Source organism: Procambarus clarkii, chromosome 85 (genome assembly GCF_040958095.1).
Source record: "Procambarus clarkii isolate CNS0578487 chromosome 85, FALCON_Pclarkii_2.0, whole genome shotgun sequence".
NCBI classification, from domain to species: domain Eukaryota; kingdom Metazoa; phylum Arthropoda; class Malacostraca; order Decapoda; family Cambaridae; genus Procambarus; species Procambarus clarkii.
The window spans coordinates 9991856-10005328 of record NC_091234.1 but is presented as its reverse complement, the minus strand read 5'-3'; positions in this window follow the sequence as shown (position 1 = coordinate 10005328).

The window sequence follows — 13473 nt, the reverse complement described above, 5'->3', positions numbered from 1 at the left end:
CAGTAATGTGGTGAGGTTGATGGGGTGTAGTAATGATGTGATGATGATATGAGTGAAGTAATGTGGTGGTGATGATGGGGGTGTAATTCTGTGGTGATGATGATTGGAGTGAAGTAATGTGATGATGATGATTCTGATGGTGATAATGTTGGGAGTGTAGTAATGTGGTGGTGATGATACTCGAAGTGGAGTAATGTTGTGAGGATGATGATAGGAGTGTAATTATATTGTGATGGCGATGGGAGTTGAGTAATGTGGTGATGATGATGGAAGTGTATTAAAATGGTGATGATAGTGGGAGTGAAGTAATGTGGTGATGATGATGAGAGTTGAGTAATGAAGTAATTGTGATAGGAGTGGAGTAATGTGGTGAGGATCTTGGGAGTGGAGTAATGTGGTGATGATGATGGGAGTTTAGTAGTGTGGTGATGGTGATGAGAGTGTAGTAAGGTGATGATGATGAGAGTGTGGCAATGTGTTGATGATGATGGGGGTGTAGTAATGTGATAATGATTACGGGAGTGTAGTGATGTGGTTATGATGGATGATGTGGGAGATCCACTCTCATAAAGACTGTGAAGCAGTATCCTCCCCCGCGATAACAGCTTGATGGTTAAATGGAAACTCAAAATACTGAGAAAAAAAAAATTGTACCACTTACGGGCTATTCATGCCCGTGCCACCTCTTGGGTGGCTTAATCTTCATCAATCAATCTTCCTCATCACGACCATTTGGTCACCATTTGGTCCGGGAGACATCCCCCGTCACGCAGGGTGTAGTCGCACCTTCACAGATCTCCAGTATCATCTATTGATACTGGTGATGGCTCAAAAGGGCCACCACTTACGAGCTACTCATGCCAGTGCCACCTTTTGGGTGGCTTCATGTTCATCTTAACACATTCACTCGGGAGACATCTCCCGTCACGCAGGGTGCAGTCGCACCTCCACAGATCTCCAGTATCATCTATTGATACTGGTAATGGCTCAAAAGGGCCACCTCTTACGGGCTATTCATGCCCGTGTCACCTATTGGGTGGCTTAATCTTCATCAATCAATCAATCTTCCTCATCACAATCGGCTTGAGAATGGTCCAGGACGGACCGAAACGTCGTCATCCCTTCACCTTCTAGTGTGTGGTCTGGTCAACAACCATTGGTAAACTTTTATCATGCGTTAAATAACTTATTTACATTAACGCTGTAAGTTAACAATGCACTGTACTGGTTTGATTAACATGGCTTGAAGGTTAACATCCTGAGAATAACCTTGTATATTAAACTTAGTAAGTGTAACAAAGGTAAATGTAATAATGTGTAACTTCCAGAGAATAAGTCTAACAATGGGGCTATTACATTTTACATTAGTAAAAGTGCTACCTTGGGTAAAATGACAGTGTAATACTGTAACTTTCTATGCGGTTAACATTTAATTGCCGGGAAAGGGGGGCGCCAGACGCCCCCCCCCCCCTGATAGATTAAGCACTTGCCCAAAACTATGTGGCTTTACAATAAATGTAAGAACACCACTGTTATGTACTCTGACAAATCCAATGTACCTTCTTGTATATAACACAAACAAATAGATAGTAATTTCTTCGGAAGAACAATATTGGATGAGAAGGGAGGATAATAATTTACAGGATCCCCGGGATCCTCATGAAATGAATTGTTTGTGTATTTGCTATTTGTATCCATAGGCTAAAGCTGTTAGCTCTTGGATTCCGCCTTTCTAACCCTCTGCAGTCTAATGTACTGACTCCAGACCTAATTTTCTCTCTTATCTAGTATTACACACACACATTCCCAGGATAAAGATTCAGAGAATCTAGTTCCTTTCACATCACTAATCTGATGTCTTTCTGCTTACTTAGAAAGTCCTCTGTCATATATGGTGCAATAAAGCCATCTGGCCTTGTTGCTTTCTATTGATAATAACTTCAGTCTACACAAACATGTGTGCTTGGGTAACATTTAAGAGACATTCTTAATGGTTCAACTATAGACGAATGTGATAGAAATGCTACTGGATTTTTGTGGTCTCAATTCTTACCTGATCTGAAATGTTAATTAAAATGTTTTACTGGTTACTGATACAGAAGTAGTTCTGCTTAGAGCTAGCTATACGCTACTAATTTCAATTGAATACTTTAATTCTAAAACATATTTTCATGTACTCAAAAGGTCTTGAATTTATCAAGCGAGGAGTGAATGTAAATAATCTTCAAGGAATGAGTATGGGGTGCAAAATAAATTACTAATCACAGGATATGACACTATGATATTCGTGCTGTACTTTGGGGTAAATAAAATACATGATTATTTTCAGAATATATACTTTAATGACAAATATTTGAAAAGATATATAAAGTTGAAATATTTATCTTTAAAAAAGATAAAACCTTCTTGCGTTACACAAGTATTGATGAAATATGACATATTTACCGACTATAATGATGGCATTGAATGTAGTGTTCATGTGTCCGGATACCGGCGATTATGAAGTATTATTTATTTAAATATATAATGCCTTTCACATAAATTATATATATTACTTGAAATGTAGCTACAGTACTGTCTACATCTCTGCCTTTCTTCTGACATATAAATCTTGAAGGTTAATTAGCATATATATGCATGTTAATTAGACAATTGATTTGCTGGTGTGTAGCTCTCCACACACCCAGAGCGGGTCCATGTATTTTCCCAAAGCTATATCCATAGTTACCTAGTGCTACTCCGGCCTTCTAGCATTACACAAGTAATGAAGATATATGACATATTTACCCCCTATAATGATGTTATTGAATGTATATCACACTACACACACACCCAGAGCGAGTCCATGTATAGCGAACGCATCCCAGCGAATAATCATCAGCATCTATATAACAAAACTATTGTCCCATGGAGTTAATTTCACTTCCAGACACCTATTTTTCAATACAATTTCAATATTTTCTGGCTATTTATGCAAAATATTATTGTAACTATGCATTATTGTAGTTTATACCATTATTTCAATTTGTGACGACGTGTGTACAAGAGGCTGATATGCCAGCAAACACTCTCCAGGCAACAATCTGTCTTGGATAAGTCGCTCCACAACATTGACGCTTGGATCGTCGACTTGATTTGGCGTCACCTGGTCTTTATTTTCGTCTAATTTCTTTATAAAAAGATACTTTTTCAGATTAAAATTATGTTTTTTCATGTTGTATGTTCAGCACCAACATTGTAATGAGTAAATATATCATATTTATTCATTACTAACGTATTGCCAGGAAGCTTTCTGAAGCTTGTGTTAGTTTTTGGTAATTAGACTGACCCCTCAAAATGCACTCATACACACAGACTCAAAAGCTGCACTTCAAATATTAGGACAAAAACAGTGGAAAGATAACGTGAAAATAATTACCACCATTTTGTGTCTTGGAGCAGTCGCTAAAGGCAAAGGACTCAACATAACCTTAAACTGGATCCCATCCCATGTTGGAATCCCATTAAATGAGAAAGCCGATGAAATTGCTAAATTGCCAATTCGTCACCCAGTGATACGTAAAACAATTGAACCCAGCCTAGAGTACATAAAAAAAACATCATCACCAAAAAACTATCACACCTCAACAAAGCCTATCTACACCAGAGAGTAGCTGAAGGTTCGCCCTCTGCAATATGGTATCTTCAGGCAACCAAATTAGAAAGGTTAAATATCCCAAAAGGAATCCACAGGGAAATAGCAGTTCGTTTATATAGCTACGACTAGGTTGCAGATGCAACTGGGAGATTGTTGAACCCTGACAGAGAGAATGCATCTTCTGCCAAACTGTCACAGAAAAGCCACTACTTCACTATCTCCTGAAATGTGAAGCAACCAGCGACCTTAAAAAAACTTTAAGAGTCCCCGAATCTTGCAGTAATTACCTTGAAGCCATCAACACAGCCACTCTTCTGGTCAAAAAAGGTGTCCAGCAATTGGACTCCCTCATAAATGCTGTCAAGCAGTATCCTCCCCCGCGATAGCAGTTCGACGATTAAATGCGACCTCAGATCATTGAAAAGATTTACTGAACAAAAAATTGTACCACTTACGGGCTATTCATGCCCATGCCATCTCTCTGGTGGATTAATCTTAAAATCGACTTGAGAATGGTCCAGGACGGACCGAAACATCGTCATCCTTTCACATTCTAGTGTGTGGTTTGGTCAACATTTTTCAGCTACTTTATTGTGACTCCTCGTCTGCACCTGAATAAACATTTTGATTTTGATTTTGAGTGTCAGTGGTTCTCAGGTAAACTTATTGCATCCATAAGGAGAGAACTGATTCCTTAAAAAAAGTATATAATCGTATGGTGTTATGTATTAAGAACGAATTCCAAGTACATTCTTTAATTACAAAAGATAAGAAAAAATATAGCTGGTAGATGTAGAAAACCAGTTATAATTAAAATTCAAGAAGGAAAACAAAAATATGGAACTAGAAAAAAAATTGGAACGCTTATCTGCGCGTCGGAGCCATTTTGTCAGCATCAGCTAGTGAGTGTCCAGATAGAAGCATAATGCCATGACAAACTGCACCTGTCATAAAGAAGAAGCACCACCACTGACCTCCAAGTGCTCACATAAAGTCTAACTCTAAGAAACATCACTCAAGTCTTGCCTAACCGTCAACATTGACGCAGGACCCTGACTATCTCCCGCTATTCCCACTCGTGCAGTTACCCTGAGAAAACCTTAACATAAACTGCACCTATCATAAAGAAGATGAAGACTCACCAGTGTGGGAAGGTATTCACTCTTCTTGGAAATATGAAACGTCACTTGTTAGTGCATTCAGGTGACAAACTTCATGAGTGTCCAGAGTGTGGGAAGAAATTCAAGCATCTTCGAAATATGGACACTCACATGTTAGTGCATTCAGGTAGACAACCTCATGAGTATCCAGAGTGTGGGAAGAGATTCAGTCTTCTTGGAAATATGAAGACTCACATGTTAGTGCATTCAGGTCACAAACTTCACGAGTGTCCAGAGTGTGAAAAAAGATTCCATCACCTTGAATAAATGAAGACTCAATGTTAGTGCATTCAGGTGACAAACCTCATGGAAATCCAGAGTGTTGCAAGAGATTCAAGCATCTGGGAAGTATGAAGACACACAGGATGGTGCATACGGATGAACGACCTTTTGAATGTGCTGAGTGTGGATTTTTTTTTTTTAAACACGTGGAACCATAATATGTCATATGATAACTAATCCACAAGGGCTGTGACGAGGATTCGAACCTACTTCCGAGATCATCCCAGATGCTACCTTTATCGACTGAGCTACGACATGGACAAAAGAGTTGAAACCGAATTTCTACTGAACTTACTGGATCCTGCAGCCTCTCCGAGACACAAACCAAGGTTTAACACAAATCCCAAAGGATTTTGGATTTGTGTTAAAGTGCCCTCCCTAGGGCCCTCCCTGTGTATTCAGTAGCTACCCAAAATAGATTTGGACATTTGACAGAGGAGGACACTGACTCTAGCCTAGTTGTAGATGTTACGAGGAGAGTTGTAGAAGTTACGAGGAGAGACTACGGGAATTAAACCTCACGTCACTTGGAGACAGAAGAGTTAGAGGGGACATGGTCACCACATGCAAGATTCTCAGAAGAATTGATAGGGTTGATAAAGACAGGCAATTTACCACAAGGGGCACATGCACTAGGGGACACAGGTTGAAATTGAATGCCCAAATGAGCCATAGAGACGTTAGAAAGTATTTTTTTCAGTGTCAGAGTAGTAGACAAATGGAATGCAATAGGAAGTGATATGGTGGAGGCTGACGCCATACAGAGTTTCAAGAGTAGATATGACAGAGCCCAGTAGGGTCAGGGGCCTGTACATTAGCTGATTGACTGTTGTGAAAGCAGGACCAAAGAGCCAGAGCTGAACTCCCACAAGTACAATTAGGTAAGTACACACATACACACACACACACACACACACATACACACACACACACACACACACACACACACACATACACACAGGAAACGAGTAGGAAAACAACAACATGGCAGTTAACACTATAATTGAGAGGGCAGCCTCTGCCTGTAGAAATAGATCCCACCTGCTCATCATGGGGGACTTCAAATCACGGAAGGATTGACTGGAAAAACAAGGAACCACATGGAGGCGAGGATACGTGGAGAGCCAAACTACTGGAAGTGGTGACTCGAAACTTTTTAACCCAGCATGTTAGAGAACCCACAAGGATGAGAGGAAATGACGAACCAGCGAGACTCGACCTGGTCTTCACTCTTAACGACTCTGACATAAGAGAAATCGGTTTTGAGGCCCCAGTAGGAATGAGCGACCACATTGTATTGGTGTTTGAGTACCTGACTGAAGAAGGGTTATTGAACTCGAGGAGGGCTACCGAAACCAAAAGGTTAGCATACCGAAAGGGAAACTATGAGGAGATAAGAAAATTTCTAACAGATATAGTATGGGAAACAGAGCTCAGGGAAAAGACGGCCCAAGATATGATGGACTACATCACGCAAAAGTGCAAGGACGCAGCAAACAAGTTTGTCCCAGCCAAAAAGGAAAACAGTGAAATGAAGATGAGAAACCCATGGTTCAATCAGAGATGTAGGCTAGCTAAGCAGCAAAGTAAAAGGGCATGGAGAAACTATAGAAATAACAGGACACTGGAGAGCAGAGAAAGATACCAGAATGCCAGGAATGAATATGTCAGGATGAGAAGAGAAGCAGAAAGACAATACGAAAATGACATCGCAAGTAAGTAAGTAATTGTCAAAAGAAGGCACCAAACCGGGAAGGCTATGTAGCACCATCAAATGCGCAGAATAATCAAAGGGCGCTAAATAGCACCAAGGATGCCAATACGAGAACAAAAACGCATAAGGCGAACGATATCAAAAGTATCCGAGTCACCAAGAAATCTATTGAGATACAAGTGACCGCGAGGGGCGGTCGGACTCAGCCTAAATTGCTGCATAGCCACATCAGGAGAAAAACAACAGTAAAGGAACAGGTTATGAAATTAAGGATAGGGGCAGAAGGATTCACTACAAATGACAAGGAAGTGTGTGAGAAACTGAATAAGAAATTCCAAGTCTTCACCTTAGAGCAAGGAGAAATCTCAAAAATAAGAGAGGGAATAGCTAACTAGGAACCACTGGAAGAGTTTGAGATTATCAGCAGGGAAGTAAGGAAGTGTTTATTAGAGTTGGATGTGATAAAGGCTATAGGCCCGGATGGAATCTCCCCTTGGATACTAAAGGAAGGAGCAGAAGAACTGTCCCTACCACTCTCCATAGTGTATAACAAATCACTGGCAACAGGAGAACTGCCTGAAATTTGGAAAGCAGCTAACGTAGTCCCGATATTCAAGAAAGGGGATAGACAGGAGGCACTGAATTACAGGCCAGTGTCCCAAACCTGCATACCATGCAACATGAAGGAGAAGATTGTGCAAAGAAAGGTAGTGGAGCACCTGGAGGGAAAGAACTTTGAAACACAGCATCAACATGGGTTCAGGGATGGCAGGTCCTCCCTCACAGGGTTACTTGAATTCTACAACCAGGCAACAAAAATAAGGCAAGAAAGAGAAGGGTGGGTAGACTGCATATTTTTGGATTGTCAGGAAGCCTTTGATACAGTGCCACACAAGTGGCTAATGAAAAAAGTGGAGATGCAGGCTGGAGTGAATGGGAAGGTACTCCATTGGATAAAGGAGTACCTAAGCAACAGGAGACAACGAGTCAGTTTGAGGGGTGAGGTCTCAGATTGGCGAGACGTTTCGAGTGGAGTCCCGCAGGGGTCAGTCCTTGGATCTGTCCTGTTTCTGATATACGTAAATAATCTCCCAGAGGGTATAAAATCGTTTCTCTCAATGTTTGCCGATGATGCAAAAATTATGAGGAGGATTGAAACTGAGGACGATAGTAGGAGGCTACAAGATGACCTAGACAGACTGAGTGAATGGTCCAACAAATGGCTGTTGAAGTTCAACCCGAGTAAATGCAAAGTAATGAAACTAGGCACTGGAAACAGGAGGCCAGACACAGGATACAGAATAGGAGATGAAGTACTTAATGAAACGGACAAAGAGAAAGATCTACGAGTTGATATCACACCAAACCTGTCTCTTGAAGCCCACATAAAAAGAATAACGTCTGCGGCATATGCGAGGCTGGCTAACATCAGAACAGCGTTCAGGAACCTGTGTAAGGAATCATTCAGAATCTTGTACACCACATATGTAAGACCAATCCTGGAGTATGCGGCCCCAACATGGAGCCCGTACCTTGTCAAGCACAAGACGATGCTGGAAAAAATCCAAAGGTATGTTACCAGACTAGTCCCAGAACTAAGAGGCATGAGTTACGAGGAAAGGCTGCGGGAAATGCACCTTACGACACTGGAAGACAGAAGAGTAGGGGGAGACATGATCACAATCTACACAATCCTCAGAGGAATCGACCGGGTAAACAAGGATCAACTATTCAACACTGGTGGGACGCGAACAAGGGGGACACAGGTGGAAACTGAGTACCCACATGAGCCACAGAGACGTTAGAAAGAACTTTTTCAGTGTCAGAGTAGTTAACAGATGGAATGCATTAGGCAGTGATGTGGTGGAGGCTGACTCCATACACAGTTTCATATGTACATATGATAGAGCCCAGTAGGCTCAGGAATCTGTACACCAGTTGATTCACAGTTGAGAGGCGGGACCAAAGAGCCAAAGCTCAACCCCCGCAAGCACAAATAGGTGAGTACAAATAGGTGAGTACACACACACAGAATAATATTGGAAAAAAAGATATTTATTTATATATATATTTAATTATTTATTTGTTATACAAAATTAATTTATTACAGAGAATTAATGTTCAATGTTTGCAAAGACCTAAGAAATCAGTCGGCGGCTGGTCCGACCAACTTTTTGTAACTTCACACAGTAACGTTTTGAAGTGCCTGTGCGAGGTCATCCGTGTTGCTTTGTTCACGGTCCTCTAGTTTTTCGACCCTCTTTTTGTGAAACAAAATCATTGTTTTGGTGAGCTGGCATTGTTGTTCAAATATTTGTTGTTGAAGCTCCTTTTCTTTTTGTTTATAATATTCCAGTTCCCGACGTTTTCGTTCATAATTTATTGCAGCCATTTCACATTGTTTACATGCAGTTTCCTTTTGTGTGCGGCCGTTTTCTAGCCATCCCTCGAAAGACTGATCATTTTCTAGCCATCTCATGAAGGACTCTTCTTCATCGACTTCGTTAGATGACGCAGTCATTGTTGGCTTCGTCATAGCTCGGAGGTTGAAGGAATCTTCCGATGCCTTCAAGGGATACATTGTCCTTTATGAAGTATTGTTTGTAAGGCTTTGCCATATGACAGAGGAATAATAAATATCTAAGATAGAGAAAAATTAGTGAGGGTTGTAGAAATTTTTACAGTAAGGAATATGTCGTGGTGACGATGATGAGCGAAGGCGTAGTCATGGTGATGATGATGGGAGTGTAGTTATAAGGCGATGATGATGGGAGTGTAGTAATATGGTGATAATGATGGGAGTGTAGTAATGTGGTGATGATAGGAGTGTAATAATGTGATGATGATGATGATGAAGATGGGAGTGTAGTAATGTGGTACTGATGATGGAAGTGTAGTAATATGGTGATGATGATGATGATGGGAGAGTAGTAATGTACTGATGATGTTGGGGGGAGGGGTAATGTAATGATGATTGTGAAAGTGGAGTAATGTGTGATCATGATGAGAGTGGAGTAATGTGATGATGATAGGAAGTGAGTAATATGGTGATGATGATGTGAGTAGAGTAATGTAGCGATGATAACGGAAGTAGAGTAATATAGTGATGATGATTAGTGGAGTAATGTAGTGATGATAATGGGAGTGGAGTATTATAGTGATGATGAGTGGAGTAATGTAGTGATAATGATGGCAGTGGAGTAATAAAGTGATGATGATGAGTGGAGTAATTTAGTTATGATGATAATAGTGGAGTAATTTGGTGAAGATTGTGGGAGTTGCGTAATGTGGTGAAGCAGTTAATAGGACTGGAGTAATGTGGTGATAATGGTGGGATTGAAGTAATGTGATGATGATGATGCGAGTGGAGTAATGGGGTGATGTTCTTTGAAGTAGAGTAATGTAGTGATGATAATGAGAGTGTAGTAATGTAGTGATGATGGGAGTGGGGTAATGTGGTGATGGTGATGGGAGTGAAGTAAAGCGGTGATGATGATGGGAGTGTAGTAATGTGGTGATGATGATGGGAGTGTAGTAATGTGATGATGGGAGTGTAGTAATGTGGTGATGATGATAATGATGGTAATAATGGTGATGATGTTGGGAGTGTAGTAATGTTGTGATGATGATCGAAATGGAGTAATGTGGTGATGATGATGATGAGAGTGGAGAAATATAGTGATATTGATAAGTAGAGTTATGTGGTGATGATGATGGGATCGGAGTTTTGCGGGGATGAAGGTGGGAGTGGAGTAATATGATGATGATGATGGTTGGGAAGTAGTGTGGTAATGATGATGGGAGTGTAGCAATAGGGATGATGATTGGAGTGAAGTAATGTGGTGATGATGATGGGGCGAAGTAATGTGGAGATGATGATAGGAGTGTAGTAATATGGTTATGATGTTGGAAATTGAGTAATGTGGTGGTGCTGATGGGAGTGTAATTATGTGGTGATGATGATGGTGTAGTAATGTGGTGATGATGATAGGAGAGTAGTAATGTTGTGATGATGATGGGAGTGAAGTAATGTGGTGATGATGATTGGAGTGTAGTAATGTGGTAATTATTGTGGGAGTGTAGTAGCCGTGGTGATGAAGTTGGGAGTGCATTAGTCATGAGGAGGTTTTAGGGAGTGTAGTAATGTGGTGATGATTTTGGAATTTTAGAAATGTGCTGATGATGTTGGGCGTGTAGTAATGTGGTGATGATATTTGAAGTGTAGTATTCATGGTGAGGGTGATAATGTGGTGATGATGATGGGAGTGTAATACTGTGATGATAATGATGAAGTGGAGTAATGTGGAGAGGATGATGGGAGTGGAGTATTGATTTTTTTTGGGGGGGAGGGGAGGAAGTGGTATATTCCTGCTCGAGCCCTAAGCCTTTGGCTGGCCCACTAAGTATTGCTTGTTTCTGTTTTACTTAGGCGGAGTATGAGTATTTATGATTCGTATGGTCGCTTCAGTAAGATTTTGTCCCAAGTGTTTAAACAGTTCCTCTGCTCTGTTGAATCTAAGTTGAAATCGTATGGGTTTGTAACTCTGCACTTTGTTAGATAATGTTCCAGTGGTCTGTCAGCATTTCTCCACTTTGTTGACATTGTGGTGATGATGATGACAGTGGAGTAATATAGTGATGACAATGAAGAGAGTGTAGGAATGTAGTGATATGGATTGGAGTGGAGTATTGTGGTGAGGATGATGGGAGAGTAGTAATGTGGTGATGATGATGATAGTGTAGTAATGTGATGATGATGATGATAATGATAGTGATGGTGATGGTGATGGTAATAGTGTTGGGAGCGTCGTAATGTGGTGACGATGATCGAAATGGAAAAATTTGGTGGGGATGACGATGGGAATGTAGTAATGTGGTGATGAGGATGGGAGTGGAGTAATGTGATGATGATGATGATAATGATGGTGATGGTGTTGGGAGTGTCGTAAAGTGGTGATGATGATCGAAGTAGAGAAATGTGTTGAGGATGATGATGGGAGTGTAGTATTGTGGTGATTACTATGGGAGTTGAGTAATGTGGTGTTGATGGTGGGAATGTATTAAAGTTGTGGTGAGTATTGGAGTGGAGCAATGTGGTGATGATGATGGAAGTAGAGTAACGTAGTGATGATGATGGAATAGGAGTAATGTGGTGAGTATCTTGGGAGTGCAGTAATGTGGTGATGATAAAGAGAGAGCAGTAATGTAGTGATGAGGATGATGTGAGTGGAAGAACGGGGCGATGATGGGAGTGGAGTAATAATTGTGGTGAAGGGACTTGAGTAATGAGGTGATGATGATGGAAGTGAAGTAATATGGTGATGATGATAGAAATGTAACAATGTGGTTATGATGTTGGGAATTGAGTAATGTGGGAGTGATGATGGGAGTGTAGTAATGTGGTGATGATGATGGGAGTGTAGTAACGTGGCGATGATGATAGAAGAGTAGTAATGTGGTGATGATGATGGGAGTATAGTAATGTGGTGATTAGATGGGAGTGCAGCAATGTGGTGGTGATGATGATGGGAATGTAGTAACGATGTGATGATGATGGGAAAGACATAATGTTGTGATGATGATGGGAGTGAAGAAATGTGATGATAATGATGATGAGGGTGAGTAATGTGATTATGATCGAAGTGTGGTGATTATGATCGAAGTGGAGTAATGTGGTGAAGATGATGATGGGAGTGTAATAATCTTGTCATGACGAAGAGAGTGGATAATGCAGTCATGATGATGGGAGAGTAGTAATGTGGTGATGATGATGAGAGTAAAGTAATGGGGTGATGATGATGGGAGTGTACTAATGTTGTGATGATCTTGAGTTATCTTGATATGATTGCTGGGCTTTAGTTTCGCCCTGGCCCGGTCCTCAACCAGGCCTCCACCCCCAGGAAGCAGCCCGTGACAGCTGACTAACACCCATGTATTTTACTGCTATGAAAAAGGGGCAAAGTTTTATTGCTAGGTAACAGAGGCATAGCGTGAAAGAAACTCTGCCCATTGTTTCTCGCTGGCGCCGGGATCGAACCCGGGACCACAGGATCACAAGTCCAGTGTGCTGTCCGCTCGGCCGACCGGCTCCCCTCCCCTGATGATGGGAGTGGAGTAATGCTATGATGATAATGGGAGTTAAGTAATGTGGTGAAGTTGATGGGAGTAGAGATATGTTGTAATGATTATGGGAGATGAGTAACGTTATGATGATGATGGGAGTGTAGTATTATGGTGATTATTTTAATTATAATGGTGATGATCTTGGGAGTGTATTAATATGGTGATATTATGAGTGAAGTAATGGTGATGATGATGGGAGTATAGTAATGTGGTGATGATGATGATGGGAGTGTAGTAATATGATGATGATGATGAGAGAGGAGTAATGTTGTTAAGATAAGGGAAGTGGAGTAATGTGGTGGTGATGATGATGGGAATGTAGTAATTTGGTGAGGATGTTGGGAGTGCATTAGTCGTGATGATGTTGGAAGTGAAGAAATGTGGAAGTGATTTTGGGAGTGGAGTACTGTGGTGATGATGTTGGGAGTGTGGAAAGGAGGTGATGATAGTGACAGTGAAGTAATGTGGTGATGATGATGGGAGTGTAATAATGTGATAATAATGATGGAATTGGAGTAATGTGGCGATGATGATGATGAGAGTGGAGTAATGTGGCG